This window comes from Halichoeres trimaculatus, unplaced genomic scaffold (assembly GCF_033239565.1).
Source record: "Halichoeres trimaculatus isolate MK-OKI-2021-1 unplaced genomic scaffold, fHalTri1.1 fHalTri1_scaffold_110, whole genome shotgun sequence".
Lineage (NCBI taxonomy): Eukaryota > Metazoa > Chordata > Actinopteri > Labriformes > Labridae > Halichoeres > Halichoeres trimaculatus.
The window spans coordinates 17,501-32,500 of NW_027437289.1; the positions used below are offsets into that span (position 1 = coordinate 17,501).

Genomic DNA, 15,000 nt, shown 5'->3' on the forward strand with positions numbered 1-15,000 from the left:
GGGGACCTTTTTCGGGACATTTGTCCCAATTGCTGGGATGACTCCCGTGGGTGCCAGAGTCAATTTGGGGGACTTTTTTTCACTTCCGGGGACCTTTTTCGGGACATTTCTCCCCATTGCTGGGGTGACTCCTGGCAGTGTCCGAGTCAATTTGGGGGACTTTTTTTCACTTTGGGAAACTTGTTTCTCCAATGTGCTGGGAGTCTCCCAGCCACCCTCCGGAAGGGTACCGGAGGCTGCGAGACCTCTCCGAGACATTTTGGGCCAAAGTGCTCCGACATGTAAAAAAAAGCCCAAGGTTGTGTCTGTCGGACCTTTACTCACACCCTCCTCCAATCTGGGGGCGTTCCGTAAAGTTTTTGGAAAAAGTCAACCAAATTGGAAAAAAGTCACCCACATTGACTTGGGGCGTGGCCAGGTGTCATTCAGAGCAATCAGGAGACAGTTCTGGAAAAAAGTCCCCCAAAGTGAAAAAAAGTCACCCAAATGGAATGGGGCGTGGCCAGGTGTCATTCCCAGCAATCAGGAGACAATTCTGGAAAAAAGTCCCCCAAAGTGAAAAAAAGTCACCCAAATGGAATGGGGCGTGGCCAGGTGTCATTCCCAGCAATCAGGAGACAATCCTGGAAAAAAGTCCCCCAAAGTGAAAAAAAGTCCCCCAAATTGACTCTGGCACCCCCGGGAGTCACCCCAGCAATGGGGAGAAATTCACCCTAAAAGGTCCCCCAAAGTGAAAAAAAGTCCCCCAAATTGACTCTGGCACCCCCGGGAGTCACCCCAGCAATGGGGAGAAATTCACCGTAAAAGGTCCCCGAAAGTGAAAAAAAGTCACCCAAATGGAAAGGGGCGTGGCCAGGTGTCATTCCGAACAATCAGGAGACAATTCTGGAAAAATGTCCCCATAAGTGAAAAAAGGTCACCCAAATGGAATGGGGCGTGGTCAGATGGCACAAGGACCAATCAGGAGAAGTTTCATGGAAAAGGTCCCCCAAAGTGAAAAAGAGTCCCCCAAATTGACTTCATCTCACCCATCCCCCGCTCGTTAAGTCTTCACCAGTTGAGCAGTTGAGCAGAAAACTCCTTTTCAGCCTTCTGAGGTTGTCTCCCATCCCCCACCCAAGTCCTTCAGCGGGGGATGGGAGAGCCTTATTTCAAATAGGGTACCCTTTCAATATGTAAAAAGGCTCCCATATTGAATTAAGGGTCTGGGTTAACTTTGCACAAGGATTTCAGGTATGAGCCTTACACCCATTTGTTCCACACCAAGTCAGGATAAACATACTGTATATTCAGCCTCCTAAGTCAAAGCATTGATTTTTAATGAATTTACAGGGATGAAATGAAGGCCTCAGGCGTGCTTGTCCCTGACCTTTGACCTTTAGAAATGTCGCACATCTACAATCTTTTGCACACTGATTCTACATGTTCTCACAATGAACATACTGTAATTTCAGCCTTCTAAGTCAAAGCATTGATTTTTAATGAATTTAAAGGGATGAAATGAAGGCCTCAGATGTGCTTGTCCCTGACCTTTGACCTTTAGAAATGGCGCACATCTACAATTTTTTGCACACTGATTCTTCATGTTCTCACGATAAACATATTGTAATTTCAGCTTCCTAAGTCAAAGCAGTGATTTTTAATGAATTTAAAGGGATATTTTCATGACTTGACCTTTGACACAGATTCAGGACCTTTCCCACTTAGGAAGGTCGCAGCTTAACCATCTTTTGCACACTGATTCTACATGTTCTCACGATGAACATACTGTAATTTCAACCTCCTAAGTCAAAGCACTGATTTTTAATGAATTTAAAGGGATTAAATGAAGGCCTCGTCCCTGTTCTCTGGCCTCACGAGGCCCCCAGGGGCCCGAGAGATCCCAAATTTTGCACACCGGTCAGGCTTAGGCCCCTCTACAAGCCTGCGAAAAAAGCAAGTTCCCAAGTCTTTTAGTTTTCTTAATTGGTTGGACAGGGTTCAAAATCTCACAGGGTGTTGGACTTGGTGCTTCCAACACCCTCTGCCAGAGTTGGGCAGTTTGGAGGAACTTTTGTTCTAAAAGTCCGACGGGGCTGAAATTTTTATATGTTGTAGAGGGTCAAGATACGAGTAGAACGCCATCACCGGCGCCTCCATCGGCCTTGTACTTTTCGAGGGGCGGGGCTCCAAAGTTTGCATTTTTCAGATTTTGGCGGCTCGCCGTTGCCACAAAAATGGGTCAAATCATTTGAAACTTGAGGTCTGAGCTTCATTTTAGACAAGGATCATGATATAAAAGCCCCAAGTTCCTAACTGGTCTAGGAAGCTAAGTAGCTTTCTGATTGGCCGAATGAGATGGGACCAAAACAGTCATGTAAAGCATGTTAAATTATGCACTATATTCAAAAATCAGAGCAATATGTCTAAAAGAAGTATTTTTATTCAAAATATTAAAAAGGAGGGAAAAAAGGGCGGGAAACCCTTGTTTAAATTTGGGCTACTTTCATGGATCAAAAAGGCTCCCATATTGAATTAAGGGTCTGGGGCAACTTTGCACAAGGATTTCAGGTATGAGCCTTACACCCATTTGTTCCACACCAATTCAGGATAAACATACTGTATATTCAGCCTCCTAAGTCAAAGCATTGATTTTTATTGAATTTACAGGGATGAAATGAAGGCCTCAGATGTGCTTGTCCCTGACCTTTGACCTTTAGAAATGTCGCACATCTACAATTTTTTGCACACTGATTCTACATGTTCTCACAATGAACATACTGTATTTTCAGCTTCCTAAGTCAAAGCATTGATTTTTAATGAATTTAAAGGGATGAAATGAAGGCCTCAGATGTGCTTGTCCCTGACCTTTGACCTTTAGAAATGGCGCACATCTACAATCTTTTGCACACTGATTCTACATGTTCTCACGATAAACATATTGTAATTTCAGCTTCCTAAGTCAAAGCACTGATTTTTAATGAATTTAAAGGGATATTTTCATGACTTGACCTTTGACACAGATTCGTGACCTTTCCCACTTAGGAAGGTCGCAGCTTAACCATCTTTTGCACACTGATTCTACATGTTCTCACGATAAACATACTGTAATTTCAGCCTCCTAAGTCAAAGCACTGATTTTTAATGAATTTAAAGGGATTAAATGAAGGCCTCAGATGAGCTCGTCCCTGTTCTCTGGCCTCACGAGGCCCCCAGGGGCCCGAGAGATCCCAAATTTTGCACACCGGTCAGGCTTAGGCCCCTCTACAAGCCTGCGAAAAAAGCAAGTTCCCAAGTCTTTTAGTTTTCTTAATTGGTTGGACAGGGTTCAAAATCTCACAGGGTGTTGGACTTGGTGCTTCCAACACCCTCTGCCAGAGTTGGGCAGTTTGGAGGAACTTTTGTTCTAAAAGTCCGACGGGGCTGAAATTTTTATATGTTGTAGAGGGTCCAGATACGAGTAGAACGCCATCATCGGCGCCTCCATCGGCCTTGTACTTTTCGAGGGGCGGGGCTCCAAAGTTTGCATTTTTCAGATTTTGGCGGCTTGCCGTTGCCACAAAAATGGGTCAAATCATTTGAAACTTGAGGTCTGAGCTTCATTTTAGACAAGGATCATGATATAAAAGCCCCAAGTTCCTAACTGGTCTAGGAAGCTAAGTAGCTTTCTGATTGGCCGAATGAGATGGGACCAAAACAGTCATGTAAAGCATGTTAAATTATGCACTATATTCAAAAATCAAAGCAATATCTCTAAAAGAAGTATTTTAATTCAAAATATTAAAAAGGAGGGAAAAAAGGGCGGGAAACCCTTGTTTAAATTTGGGCTACTTTCATGGATCAAAAAGGCTCCCATATTGAATTAAGGGTCTGGGGCAACTTAGCACAAGGATTTCAGGTATGAGCCTTATACCCATTTGTTCCACACCAATTCAGGATAAACATACTGTATATTCAGCCTCCTAAGTCAAAGCATTGATTTTTAATGAATTTACAGGGATGAAATGAAGGCCTCAGGCGTGCTTGTCCCTGACCTTTGACCTTTAGAAATGTCGCACATCTACAATTTTTTGCACACTGATTCTACATGTTCTTACGATGAACATACTGTATTTTCAGCTTCCTAAGTCAAAGCATTGATTTTTAATGAATTTAAAGGGATGAAATGAAGGCCTCAGATGTGCTTGTCCCTGACCTTTGACCTTTAGGATTGTCGCACATCTACAATCTTTTGCACACTGATTCTACATGTTCTCACGATAAACATGTTGTAATTTCAGCTTCCTAAGTCAAAGCAGTGATTTTTAATGAATTTAAAGGGATATTTTCATGACTTGACCTTTGACACAGATTCGTGACCTTTCCCACTTAGGAAGGTCGCAGCTTAACCATCTTTTGCACACTGATTCTACACGTTCTCACGATGAACATACTGTAATTTCAGCCTCCTAAGTCAAAGCACTGATTTTTAATGAATTTAAAGGGATTAAATGAAGGCCTCAGATGAGCTCGTCCCTGTTCTCTGGCCTCACGAGGCCCCCAGGGGCCCGAGAGATCCCAAATTTTGCACACCGGTCAGGCTTAGGCCCCTCTACAAGCCTGCGAAAAAAGCAAGTTCCCAAGTCTTTTAGTTTTCTTAATTGGTTGGACAGGGTTCAAAATCTCACAGGGTGTTGGACTTGGTGCTTCCAACACCCTCTGCCAGAGTTGGGCAGTTTGGAGGAACTTTTGTTCTAAAAGTCCGACGGGGCTGAAATTTTTATATGTTGTAGAGGGTCCAGATACGAGTAGAACGCCATCATCGGCGCCTCCATCGGCCTTGTACTTTTCGAGGGGCGGGGCTCCAAAGTTTGCATTTTTCAGATTTTGGCGGCTTGCCGTTGCCACAAAAATGGGTCAAATCATTTGAAACTTGAGGTCTGAGCTTCATTTTAGACAAGGATCATGATATAAAAGCCCCAAGTTCCTAACTGGTCTAGGAAGCTAAGTAGCTTTCTGATTGGCCGAATGAGATGGGACCAAAACAGTCATGTAAAGCATGTTAAATTATGCACTATATTCAAAAATCAGAGCAATATCTCTAAAAGAAGTATTTTAATTCAAAATATTAAAAAGGAGGGAAAAAAGGGCGGGAAACCCTTGTTTAAATTTGGGCTACTTTCATGGATCAAAAAGGCTCCCATATTGAATTAAGGGTCTGGGGCAACTTTGCACAAGGATTTCAGGTATGAGCCTTATACCCATTTGTTCCACACCAATTCAGGATAAACATACTGTATATTCAGCCTCCTAAGTCAAAGCATTGATTTTTAATGAATTTACAGGGATGAAATGAAGGCCTCAGGCGTGCTTGTCCCTGACCTTTGACCTTTAGAAATGTCGCACATCTACAATTTTTTGCACACTGATTCTACATGTTCTTACGATGAACATACTGTATTTTCAGCTTCCTAAGTCAAAGCATTGATTTTTAATGAATTTAAAGGGATGAAATGAAGGCCTCAGATGTGCTTGTCCCTGACCTTTGACCTTTAGGATTGTCGCACATCTACAATCTTTTGCACACTGATTCTACATGTTCTCACGATAAACATATTGTAATTTCAGCTTCCTAAGTCAAAGCAGTGATTTTTAATGAATTTAAAGGGATATTTTCATGACTTGACCTTTGACACAGATTCGTGACCTTTCCCACTTAGGAAGGTCGCAGCTTAACCATCTTTTGCACACTGATTCTACACGTTCTCACGATGAACATACTGTAATTTCAACCTCCTAAGTCAAAGCACTGATTTTTAATGAATTAAAAGGGATGAAATAAAGGCCTCAGATGTGCTTGTCCCTGACCTTTGACCTTTAGAAATGGCGCACATCTACAATTTTTTGCACACTGATTCTACATGTTCTCACGATAAACATATTGTAATTTCAGCTTCCTAAGTCAAAGCACTGATTTTTAATGAATTTAAAGGGATATTTTCATGACTTGACCTTTGACACAGATTCGTGACCTTTCCCACTTAGGAAGGTCGCAGCTTAACCATCTTTTGCACACTGATTCTACATGTTCTCACGATGAACATACTGTAATTTCAGCCTCCTAAGTCAAAGCACTGATTTTTAATGAATTTAAAGGGATTAAATGAAGGCCTCGTCCCTGTTCTCTGGCCTCACGAGGCCCCCAGGGGCCCGAGAGATCCCAAATTTTGCACACCGGTCAGGCTTAGGCCCCTCTACAAGCCTGCGAAAAAAGCAAGTTCCCAAGTCTTTTAGTTTTCTTAATTGGTTGGACAGGGTTCAAAATCTCACAGGGTGTTGGACTTGGTGCTTCCAACACCCTCTGCCAGAGTTGGGCAGTTTGGAGGAACTTTTGTTGTAAAAGTCCGACGGGGCTGAAATTTTTATATGTTGTAGAGGGTCCAGATACGAGTAGAACGCCATCACCGGCGCCTCCATCGGCCTTGTACTTTTTGAGGGGCGGGGCTCCAAAGTTTGCATTTTTCAGATTTTGGCGGCTCGCCGTTGCCACAAAAATGGGTCAAATCATTTGAAACTTGAGGTCTGAGCTTCATTTTAGACAAGGGTCATGATATAAAAGCCCCAAGTTCCTAACTGGTCTAGGAAGCTAAGTAGCTTTCTGATTGGCCGAATGAGATGGGACCAAAACAGTCATGTAAAGCATGTTAAATTATGCACTATATTCAAAAATCAAAGCAATATCTCTAAAAGAAGTATTTTAATTCAAAATATAAAAATGAGGGAAAAAAGGGCGGGAAACCCTTGTTTAAATTTGGGTTACTTTCATGGATCAAAAAGGCTCCCATATTGAATTAAGGGTCTGGGGCAACTTTGCACAAGGATTTCAGGTATGAGCCTTATGCCCATTTGTTCCACACCAATTCAGGGTAAACATACTGTATTTTCATGCTCCTAAGTCAAAGCATTGATTTTTAATGAATTTACAGGGATGAAATGAAGGCCTCAGATGTGCTTGTCCCTGACCTTTGACCTTTATAAATGTCGCACATCTACAATCTTTTGCATACTGATTCTACATGTTCTCACATTGAACATACTGTAATTTCAGCCTCCTAGGTCCAAGCACTGATTTTTAATGAATTTAAAGGGATGAAATGAAGGCCTCAGATGAGCTCGTCCCTGTTCTCTGGCCTCACGAGGCCCCCAGGGGCCTGAGATATCCCAAATTTTGCACACTGGTCAGGCTTAGGCCCCTCTACAAGACTGTGAAAAAAGCAAGTTCCCAAGTTTTTTAGTTTTCTTTAAAAAAAAAATTAAAAAGGAGGGAAAAAAGGGCGGGAAACCCTTGTTTAAATTTGGGCTACTTTCATGGATCAAAAAGGCTCCCATATTGAATTAGGGGTCTGGAGAAACTTTGCACAAGGATTTCAGGTATGACCCTTATACCCATTTGTTCGACACCAATTCAGTATAAACATACTGTATTTTCAGCCTCCTAAGTCAAAGCATTGATTTTTAATGAATTTAAAGGGATGAAATGAAGGCCTCAGATGTGCTTGTCCCTGACCTTTGACCTTTAGAAATGTCGCACATCTACAATCTTTTGCACACTGATTCGACATGTACTCACGATGAACATACTGTAATTTCAGCCTCCTAGGTGAAAGCATTGATTTTTAATGAATTTAAAGGTATCATTTTTTCAATTGAAAAAGTCTACAAAAATGACAAAGTCATTTTCGGAACATCACATAGATGTGCATCAATGGTTGATTCATTTTGGGCTACTTTTTCAATGGGAAAAGTAGCCCAAATTGACTTTGTGATTGAGTCAATTTGGGCTACTTTTTGAATTTTGAAAAGTAGCCCAAATTGACTGGATCACAAAGTCAATTTGGGCTACTTTTCCCATTGAAAAAGTAGCCCAAATTTACTTAGTGATTTTTTCAATTTGGGCTATTATTTTAATAGGAAAAGTAGCCCCAAATGACTCAAATTTGCCCAAAATGACTCTGTCATGTTCAAAGACCACATAGATGTCCATCTGTGGTTAATTCATTTTGGGCTACTTTTTCAATGGGAAAAGTAGCCCAAATTGACTTTGTGATCCAGTCAATTTGGGCTACTTTTTGAATTTTGAAAAGTAGCCCAAATTGACTGGATCACAAAGTCAATTTGGGCTACTTTTCCCATTGAAAAAGTAGCCCAAATTTACTTAGTGATTTCTTCAATTTGGGCTATTATCTTAATAGGAAAAGTAGCCCCAAATGACTCAAATTTGCCCAAAATGACTCTGTCATGTTCAAAGACCACATAGATGTCCATCTGTGGTTAATTCATTTTGGGCTACTTTTTCAATGGGAAAAGTAGCCCAAATTGACTTTGTGATTGAGTCAATTTGGGCTACTTTTTGAATTTTGAAAAGTAGCCCAAAATGACTGGATCACAAAGTAAATTTGGGCTACTTTTCCCATTGAAAAAGTAGCCCAAATTTACTTAGTGATTTCTTCAATTTGGGCTATTATTTTAATAGGAAAAGTAGCCCAAAATGACTCAAATTTGCCCAAAATGACCCTGACATCTTCAAAGACCACATAGATGTCCATCTGTGGTTAATTCATTTTGGGCTACTTTTTCAATGGGAAAAGAAGCCCAAATTGACTTTGTGATTGAGTCAATTTGGGCTACTTTTTGATTTTCGAAAAGTAGCCCAAAATGACTGGATCACAAAGTCAATTTGGGCTACTTTTCCCATTGAAAAAGTAGCCCAAATTTACTTAGTGATTTCTTCAATTTGGGCTATTATTTTAATAGGAAAAGTAGCCCAAAATGACTCAAATTTGCCCAAAATGACCCTGACATCTTCAAAGACCACATAGATGTCCATCTGTGGTTAATTCATTTTGGGCTACTTTTTCAATGGGAAAAGTAGCCCAAATTGACTTTGTGATTGAGTCAATTTGGGCTACTTTTTGATTTTCGAAAAGTAGCCCAAATTGACTGGATCACAAAGTCAATTTGGGCTACTTTTCCCATTGAAAAAGTAGCCCAAATTGACTTAGTGATTTCTTCAATTTGGGCTATTATTTTAATAGGAAAAGTAGCCCAAAATGACTCAAATTTGCCCAAAATGACTCTGTCATGTTCAAAGACCACATAGATGTCCATCTGTGGTTAATTCATTTTGGGCTACTTTTTCAATGGGAAAAGTAGCCCAAATTGACTTTGTGATTGAGTCAATTTGGGCTACTTTTTGAATTTTGAAAAGTAGCCCAAATTGACTGGATCACAAAGTAAATTTGGGCTACTTTTCCCATTGAAAAAGTAGCCCAAATTTACTTAGTGATTTCTTCAATTTGGGCTATTATTTTAATAGGAAAAGTAGCCCAAAATGACTCTAATTTGCCCAAAATGACTCTGTCATGTTCAAAGACCACATAGATGTCCATCTGTGGTTAATTCATTTTGGGCTACTTTTTCAATGGGAAAAGTAGCCCAAATTGACTTTGTGATTGAGTCAATTTGGGCTACTTTTTGAATTTTGAAAAGTAGCCCAAATTGACTGGATCACAAAGTCAATTTGGGCTACTTTTCCCATTGAAAAAGTAGCCCAAATTTACTTAGTGATTTCTTCAATTTGGGCTATTATTTTAATAGGAAAAGTAGCCCAAAATGACTCAAATTTGCTCAAAATGACTCTGACATCTTCAAAGACCACATAGATGTCCATCTGTGGTTAATTCATTTTGGGCTACTTTTTCAATGGGAAAAGTAGCCCAAATTGACTTTGTGATCCAGTCAATTTGGGCTACTTTTTGATTTTCGAAAAGTAGCCCAAATTGACTGGATCACAAAGTCAATTTGGGCTACTTTTCCCATTGAAAAAGTAGCCCAAATTTACTTAGTGATTTCTTCAATTTGGGCTATTATTTTAATAGGAAAAGTAGCCCAAAATGACTCAAATTTGCCCAAAATGACTCTGTCATGTTCAAAGACCACATAGATGTCCATCTGTGGTTAATTCATTTTGGGCTACTTTTTCAATGGAAAAAGTAGCCCAAATTGACTTTGTGATTGAGTCAATTTGGGCTACTTTTTGAATTTTGAAAAGTAGCCCAAATTGACTGGATCACAAAGTAAATTTGGGCTACTTTTCCCATTGAAAAAGTAGCCCAAATTTACTTAGTGATTTCTTCAATTTGGGCTATTATTTTAATAGGAAAAGTAGCCCAAAATGACTCTAATTTGCCCAAAATGACTCTGTCATGTTCAAAGACCACATAGATGTCCATCTGTGGTTAATTCATTTTGGGCTACTTTTTCAATGGGAAAAGTAGCCCAAATTTACTTTGTGATCCAGTCAATTTGGGCTACTTTTTGATTTTCGAAAAGTAGCCCAAATTGACTGGATCACAAAGTAAATTTGGGCTACTTTTCCCATTGAAAAAGTAGCCCAAATTGACTTAGTGATTTCTTCAATTTGGGCTATTATTTTAATAGGAAAAGTAGCCCAAAATGACTCAAATTTGCCCAAAATGACTCTGTCATGTTCAAAGACCACATAGATGTCCATCTGTGGTTAATTCATTTTGGGCTACTTTTTCAATGGGAAAAGTAGCCCAAATTGACTTTGTGATTGAGTCAATTTGGGCTACTTTTTGATTTTCGAAAAGTAGCCCAAATTGACTGGATCACAAAGTCAATTTGGGCTACTTTTCCCATTGAAAAAGTAGCCCAAATTTACTTAGTGATTTCTTCAATTTGGGCTATTATTTTAATAGGAAAAGTAGCCCAAAATGACTCAAATTTGCCCAAAATGACTCTGTCATGTTCAAAGACCACATAGATGTCCATCTGTGGTTAATTCATTTTGGGCTACTTTTTCAATGGGAAAAGTAGCCCAAATTTACTTTGTGATCCAGTCAATTTGGGCTACTTTTTGAATTTTGAAAAGTAGCCCAAATTGACTGGATCACAAAGTCAATTTGGGCTACTTTTCCCATTGAAAAAGTAGCCCAAATTTACTTAGTGATTTCTTCAATTTGGGCTATTATCTTAATAGGAAAAGTAGCCCAAAATGACTTAAATTTGCCCAAAATGACCCTGACATCTTCAAAAACTACATAGATGTCCATCTGTGGTTAATTCATTTTGGGCTACTTTTTCAATGGGAAAAGTAGCCCAAATTGACTTTGTGATTGAGTCAATTTGGGCTACTTTTTGAATTTTGAAAAGTAGCCCAAATTGACTGGATCACAAAGTAAATTTGGGCTACTTTTCCCATTGAAAAAGTAGCCCAAATTTACTTAGTGATTTCTTCAATTTGGGCTATTATTTTAATAGGAAAAGTAGCCCAAAATGACTCAAATTTGCCCAAAATGACTCTGACATCTTCAAAGACCACATAGATGTCCATCTGTGGTTAATTCATTTTGGGCTACTTTTTCAATGGGAAAAGTAGCCCAAATTGACTTTGTGATTGAGTCAATTTGGGCTACTTTTTGAATTTTGAAAAGTAGCCCAAATTGACTGGATCACAAAGTCAATTTGGGCTACTTTTCCCATTGAAAAAGTAGCCCAAATTTACTTAGTGATTTCTTCAATTTGGGCTATTATTTTAATAGGAAAAGTAGCCCAAAATGACTCAAATTTGCCCAAAATGACTCTGTCATGTTCAAAGACCACATAGATGTCCATCTGTGGTTAATTCATTTTGGGCTACTTTTTGAATGGGAAAAGTAGCCCGAATTGAAGTCATTTTCGGCTACTTTTCTAAAATGAAGTCATTTTGAGCTCCTTTTCCTATTGAAAAAGTTAGCCCTAAATGACTTAGTCTTTAATCCATTTTGGGCTCCTTTTTGAAGAGAAAAAGCAGCCGAAACTGACTTAATTAACTTCAAACAGCAAATTGTTGTATAACATCAATAGTTGAATTATGTAAGGTGACTTTTGAATGGGAGAAGATGTCATAAATGAATTAGTTCATTGCAAAAATCAAAAGGGTCTTGTGACAAATTCTTTGTTGTGACTGTGTGTTGGTGAACACCCTGAAGGTCCGTCTCCAACGGGAAACCCTTACAAGAAGGCAGGGGAAAAAATTCCCCCGAGTGGGGAAAAAGTTCTTGGAAATGTGGGCAGGTACCTGCCCGGTGCCAACTGACTGATCGGGAGGCATTTCTGACAAAAAGTGGTCAAACGTAAAAAAAGTCCCCCAAATTGAATGGGGTACTGCCAGGAGTCATCCCAGCAACGGGGACAAATGTCCTGACAAAGGTCCCCAGAAGTGAAAAAAAGTCCCCCAAATTGACTCTGGCACCCCCGGGAGTCATCCCAGCAATGGGGAGAAATGTCCCGAAAAAGGTCCCCAGAAGTCAAAAAAAAGTCCCCCAAATTGACCCTGGCACCCCCGGGAGTCATCCCAGCAATGGGGAGAAATGTCCCGAAAAAGGTCCCCAGAAGTGAAAAAAAGTCCCCCAAATTGACTCTGGCACCCCCGGGAGTCATCCCAGCAATGTGGGGAAATGTCCCGAAAAAGGTCCCCGGAAGTGAAAAAAAGTCCCCCAAATTGACTCTGGCACCCACGGGAGTCATCCCAGCAATGGGGACAAATGTCCCGAAAAAGGTCCCCGGAAGTGAAAAAAAGTCCCCCAAATTGACTCTGGCACCCCCGGGAGTCATCCCAGCAATGTGGAGAAATGTCCCGAAAAAGGTCCCCCAAAGTGAAAAAAAAGTCCCCCAAATTGACTCTGGCACCCCCGGGAGTCATCCCAGCAATGTGGGGAAATGTCCCGAAAAAGGTCCCCGGAAGTGAAAAAAAGTCCCCCAAATTGACTCTGGCACCCCCGGGAGTCATCCCAGCAATGTGGGGAAATGTCCCGAAAAAGGTCCCCCAAAGTGAAAAAAAGCCCCCCAAATTGACTCTGGCACCCCCGGGAGTCATCCCAGTAATTTGGAGAAATGTCCCTCAAAAGGTCCCCCAAAGTGAAAAGAGTGCCCCAAACGGAAGCAAGGGGTTCCCGGGGGCGTGCCCGGAGGAGGTAGCCCGAATAGAAAATTAGGCACCCAAATTGGAGCTCGAAACGGTTAAAGGCCACCTGGTGGAAGACTGTGAAATGCAGGTAGCCCAAATTTACTTAAGGGGTCAAAATGGGATCTTTCCCTATCTGTCCTGAGGGAAACTTCGGAGGGAACCAGCTACTAGACGGTTCGATTAGTCTTTCGCCCCTATACCCGGGTCGGACGACCGATTTGCACGTCAGGACCGCGGCGGGCCTCCACCAGAGTTTCCCCTGGCTTCGCCCTGCCCAGGCATAGTTCACCATCTTTCGGGTCCTATCGCGCGCGCTCACGCTCCACCTCCCCGACGGAGCGGGCGAGACGGGCCGGTGGTGCGCCCGAGGCCCCGCGGGACGGGGGGCCGGGATCCCACCTCGGCCGGCGCGCGCCGGCCCTCACTTTCATTGCGCCGTGGGGTTTCCGGGCGAGCCCTCTGACTCGCGCGCGCGTTAGACTCCTTGGTCCGTGTTTCAAGACGGGTCGGGCGGGTGGCCGACCGTCGCCGCAGACCCTTGGCGCCCTCGTCGTGGGCCGATCCCCGCCCGGGCGGCGCGGCGCGGTCGGCGCGGGCTGGGGACAGCGCCGCGCCGGTCGAAGGGACATCCGCGCCGGGGGCGGGGGGCCCCGGCCCGTCCTCCGCGGGGGAGCCCCGGGCGCACCCGGCCCGACCACCCCGACCGACCCCCCCCACACCGCCCGAAAGCGGGGGAGAGGGGGCCGGGGGGGGGGGGGGACGGACCGAGGCGCCCGGGACCCCGCGGCGACGAGAGGGCGCGGCGAGCGCTTTGGAGACCGCGGCCCCGGGAAGCGGCGACGTTTCGGGGCGAGGGGGTCGCTGTAAAGACCCGGGGGAGGGTCTAGTTCCCCCGAGCCACCTTCGCCCCCGAGCCCTTCCTGGCCGACCCGGAGCCGGTCGCGGCGCGCCGCCGGGGCGACAGTGCACCGGGCGGGGGGCGGCGGGCCCGGGCAGGGTTCCCAAAACCCCTACCCCGCCCGGAGGAGGGGGAGGAGAGGGGGGATCCCCGTGCGCCGAGCTCCCGCCCGCCCCGCCGGGCTGAATCCCCCGGGGACTGAGCGGACCCCGCCCGTTTACCTCTCAACGGTTTCACGCCCTGTTGAACTCTCTCTTCAAAGTTCTTTTCAACTTTCCCTCACGGTACTTGTTCGCTATCGGTCTCGTGCCCGTATTTAGCCTTAGATGGAGTTTACCACCCGCTTTGGGCTGCATTCCCAAGCAACCCGACTCCGGGAAAGAGCGCGTCCGGGCGCCGCGGGGGCCCCCACCGGCCTCACACCGTCCGCGGGCAGGGCCTCGATCAGAAGGACTCGGGCCCCCTTGGCGACGCCCGGGGGGGTCGCTCTTCCGTACGCCACATTTCCCTCGACCGGCGCGCGGCCGGGGATTCGGCGCTGGGCTCTTCCCTCTTCGCTCGCCGCTACTGGGGGAATCCTGGTTAGTTTCTTTTCCTCCGCTTAGTAATATGCTTAAATTCGGCGGGTGGTCTCGTCTGAGCTGAGGTCGTGGTCGAAAAAGAAGCGGAAAGGGGGGACGCCCCTCCGGCGCGGCCTCCCGCCGAGGACAAAAACCCGCCGACGGGCGGGCTCGGGGTCAGGGCTCGCGTGGCTCCCCGGCCTCCTCGGTCCGCGCCGCCCCCAACACCCCCCCCCCACCGGATCCCTCGCCCCCTCGCCTCGGCCGCGGCGGCCCGGTCGGCCAAGGACGGTCGGGTCCACCGGCAGCCGCGCCGCAGACGCCGCCGAGGAAGGGGCTGGGGGTAGAGTACAGGGCGGGGGGGCGGCCCGAGTCGACAGGGTGGCGGGGGAGGTCTGGCCTTAGGGGGACGAAGGCGGGGGGGGGCCCCGCCTGCGACGCCCCCAGCTGCGGGGGGGGAGCGGGCTCCTCCCCGAGTGATGTCGAAAGCGACCCTCAGACAGGCGTGGCTCCGAGATACCCCGGAGCCGCCAGGTGCGTTCGAAGTGTCGATG

The 15,000-nt window shown here is 44.6% G+C and overlaps 1 non-coding gene across 1 annotated transcript in view; it reads right to left on the minus strand.

The window, feature by feature from the left end:
* Positions 1-14,935: 14,935 nt before the first annotated feature.
* The window catches only part of LOC141787022 (5.8S ribosomal RNA), a 153-nt gene continuing 88 nt past the window's right edge, over positions 14,936-15,000 (minus strand). The window contains exon 1 of the ribosomal RNA XR_012597998.1: positions 14,936-15,000. This exon is cut by the window's right edge and continues 88 nt beyond it. This is a non-coding gene — a ribosomal RNA (5.8S ribosomal RNA).